General features: G+C 41.5%; 1 protein-coding gene across 1 annotated transcript in view; it reads left to right on the top strand.

The window, feature by feature from the left end:
• adcy2b (adenylate cyclase 2b (brain)) overlaps positions 1-4,082 on the top strand; it is a 159,618-nt gene that overhangs the window by 1,189 nt on the left and 154,347 nt on the right. The window lies entirely within an intron of this gene.

Genomic DNA, 4,082 nt, shown 5'->3' with positions numbered 1-4,082 from the left:
CATACATACATACATACATACATACATACATACATACATACATACATGTAAATAAAGAAATAAAATCTGGAGGGCAGCAAGATGTTCCTCCAAAACCTATTTATGTCGCTCAACAATAATGATGTTTTTATCCTGCCATAGACCCTACCTGTGGTTGCTTGGACTCTGAGCCGATAACAAGCTATAGAGTTCCTCTCCACTTCAATCTAGAGAACATGCTGTCTATAATTTCCACAAGTTAAAAAAAAACAAAAACAACTACGTATTGATGGTAATCTGAGACGTGAATATGTAAATGAGACCACACGTCCCATTTTACGTGACTTCAGCTTAAATTAGTCAGGACACAGAGAACACAGTTCTGGATGTTTATGTGTGTTCATTAGATTCAGAAGTTTTCAGTCTCACTTGATGTGGTCATAACCCACGTCAACTGAAAAAGGCTTTCAGAAATGTTCCTGAGCCCATGCTGTGCTCTCCACAATAGTTCCATGTGGGTTAACACAGAGCTGCCCGAGTGTCTGATGCTCACAGGCCCCAGGATGTTTAGTTTCTGCCTAGTCAGGTATGCACAGATTTCTACCAGTGCAGATTTTAATTATATTTTCTGCTAAAAAATGGTTAAATCTGCAATGAGTTTTCACTTTATCTTGTCAGGAAATATTATTAAATTCTGTTTGCTCACACAGTCGTTCACAGAGTAGCCCATGTTTCTTCTCCAGTGATTAGTACCGAGGCTATAAATCTGTTGCTAATTAACTTATAAGTTGTAAGATGGCCTATAAAGCGTATCAACCTCTATTGGCCCTTGATCCATTCTGGGCTCTGGATGGTTAAAACGTCATTCTAGATGGCTGGGCTACTACAAAAAATAAATTAGAAAGACAGGTAGGAAGGTACTCAGCGTGTCATCTGAACAGAGAATGGATGATAAGGAAACCTGGTGGTGGAATAGTCAAGTGCAGGAAGTTATTCAAAGAAAGAGGTTAGCCAAGAAGAAATATGACAGTGAGGAGATTGAAGAGAGGAGACAGGAATATAAGGAGATGGGACGTAGAGCAAAGAGAGAGTCAGATATTCTTTATTGTCATTCGCACCACATGTGGTACATGTGGCGGAACAAAATTATGTACACAGGGTCCCAGTTACATCCAACAATAAGATGTAAAAGAAAAACAGTAATACGATCTAAGATATGAACCAAGACTATGAACTAAAAAAAAAAAAACTAAATATACACTAAGCACTAATGGCATAAAAACAATAAAAACAATTTGTTGAACAGCAGCACAAACATGAGTCTGTGTGAGCAGATAAGCACACAGAGGGAGGCAGCAAAGCAGAAGACGTATGATGACTTGTATGGGAGACTGGACACTAAAGAGGACGAGAAGGCCTTGTACAGATTGGTGAGACAAAGGGATCAGGCTGGAAAGGATGTGCAGCAGGTTAAGCTTGTGAAAATAGGAATGGTAATGTTTTAACAAGTGAGGAGAAAATGATGGGATGATGAAAGGAGTATTTTGAGGAGCTAATGAATTTTTCATTAATTCAATCATTATTTAGACAGGGAGTCTTGGGAACTCATTTTCCAGAGAGACCTGATTTCTTAACAAAGACAACAGTGAGTAACAACGACAACAATAGACAGTCACAAAAGAGGCATACAAAATTTTAATTTATTTTTTTTAACAAATCAAAACAAAATAGAAACCAAAAGGACAGCCAAAAGGAAAAGTAGTGAAAAGAAAAAAAAGCAGCTAGATTATAAGGCGGTGTAGAAAACAGGAACATGTCTGCATTGGTTCTTGCCAAGAACTTAACAGATGTTTAAAGACACTTAGAGAGGTCAAGGTCGAGAGCTTCAGATCTTTTTGTAAGATTTTCCAGGAAACAGGAGCGAAGCAGGAGAAGGCCCTTTTGCCTAGTTCAGTCCTCACTGAGGGAACACTGCAGGTAATAATGTCCTGAGAGCACACGCTGTAGCTGCACTCACGCAGAGACATGTAGGAGGAGATGTATGAAGGCAGCAGACCAAGAAGTAATTTAAAGATGAAAATGTACCAGTGAGCGAGTCTGCGTGAAGTTAATGATGTCCAGTTAACCAGTAAATACAGGGTGCAGTGCTGGGTACGATAATCACAGCCAGTTATGAATCTTAGTGCACCATGATAGACAGCATCCAACATCTGCAGGGTTCTTGTAGGACTGAATGAAGGGAATGAAAGAGAAAAAAAAGTAGAGGTCATAGAAACTGTGGAGCATGAAGTTGGAAAGATTAGTTAGGCTCTGAAAAGAATGAAGAAGGGGAAGGCAGTAGGACCTGATGACATCCCAGTGGAGGTTTGGAAATGTCTTGGAGAGATGATAGTGAGGTTTTTGACTCAAATATTCAATTGCATATTTGAGAGTGAGAAAATGCCTGAGGAATGGAGAAGCGTGCTGGTGCCCATTTTTAGGAAAACAAGGGTGATGTACAGAGTTGTAGCAACTACAGGGGAATTAATTCAGTATATTTCAATATAAACAAAGTCCATGCTCAATAATCCAGGTATACAATCCAACAATTTTCAGTCAGATCATCTGGATAGTTTTTTTTTTTTTGTGCTGAAACATTGAAACATTTTTTGTGCTGAAATATTGATGAAGCCTTCTGGATGGAAGGTGAAATGTTTCAGCACCAAAAAATATAAACTGTCCAGGTAACCTGACTGAAAATTGTTGGATATTTCAATACACTTTATGGATCACCAAGGGGAAAGTTGATGAACCTCACGATGAAGATCTGGGAGAGAGTTGTGGAAGCAAGACTTCGATGAGAGGTGACTGTGAGCAGCAGTATACCATACCATACCATACAAATTTATTTATATAGCACTTAAAACAGCAACAAGGCCAACCAAAGTGCTGTACAAAAGAACACAAACATGCACAGCAGACAGGAAAACATAAAATAGAAATACAGATACAAATAGCAGCAGGAGCTAACTAAAATGGCCAACAGAGTAGAGAACAGACCGGACCAAAACAAATCACACCGTGTTAAAGGCAAGCGAATAGAAGTGGGTCTTCAAGCGAGACTTAAAGACTGAGAGTGTGGGAGCCTGCCGGACACTCAGTGGCAACTCATTCCACAGTCGTGGACCTGCAACAGAGAAAGCCCTGTCACCCCTGAGCTTACGACGGGTTTCTGGGACTGAGAGAAGCATCTGGTCTGCTGACCTCAGAGAGCGTGGTGGGACATATGGCTGCAGAAGATCAGTGAGATAGGATGGGGCGGAACTGTTCAGTGATTTAAAAACCTACATGAGAATTTTGAAATGGATCCGAAGGTGAATGGGTAGCCAGTTCAGGGAGGCCAAAACTGGCGTGATGTGCTCTCTATAGCCTGTACCAGTTAAAAATCGGGCTGCAGCATTTTGGACCAGTTGTAGACGAGCAATGGAGGACTGACTGATTCCAAACAGAAGTGAATTGCAGTAATCAAGCCTAGATGTTATGAGGGCGTGGATCACTGTCTCGAGGTTCTTTTTGTTGAGTATAGGCTTCAGCTTAGACAGCCGTCTCAGCTGAAAAAAACAGGATTTGACCATCATGTTTACGTGACTGTTGAGTTTTAAGGACGGGTCCATTATCACCCCCAGATTAGTCACCTTTTGTTTCTCTAGCGGGGCTAGAGAGAATAGGTCAATGTCATAGTTCATGAGTGAGCCACTGGGATGGAACAGCATGACTTCAGACTTCTTCTCATTGAAGCTTAAGAAGTTTAAAGCCATCCAGTCCCGGATGTCAGCCAGGCAGTCAAGAAGAGGCTGAATAGAGCGTGTGCCTCTGTGCCTCAGGGGGAAGTAAATTTGGCAATCATCGGCATAGAAATGAAAGGGTATGTCGTGTTTGCGGAAGATAGCACCTAGTGGCAGCAGGTATAAAGAAAAGAGAAGGGGACCGAGGATGAACCCCTGCGGTACCCCCCACTGGAGTGCGGTCGATGCCGAACTGAAATCTTTGATATTGACACAGAAGGTTCTGTCAGAGAGGTAGGACCCAAACCATTTAAGGGCTGACCCTGTGATGCCCACCCA

Source organism: Nematolebias whitei, chromosome 19, assembly GCF_014905685.2.
Source record: "Nematolebias whitei isolate Nwh7 chromosome 19, NemWhi1, whole genome shotgun sequence".
Classification (NCBI taxonomy): Eukaryota; Metazoa; Chordata; class Actinopteri; order Cyprinodontiformes; family Rivulidae; genus Nematolebias; species Nematolebias whitei.
The sequence above is the reverse complement of the archived record's forward strand: the minus strand, read 5'-3'. Positions and strand labels throughout refer to the sequence as shown.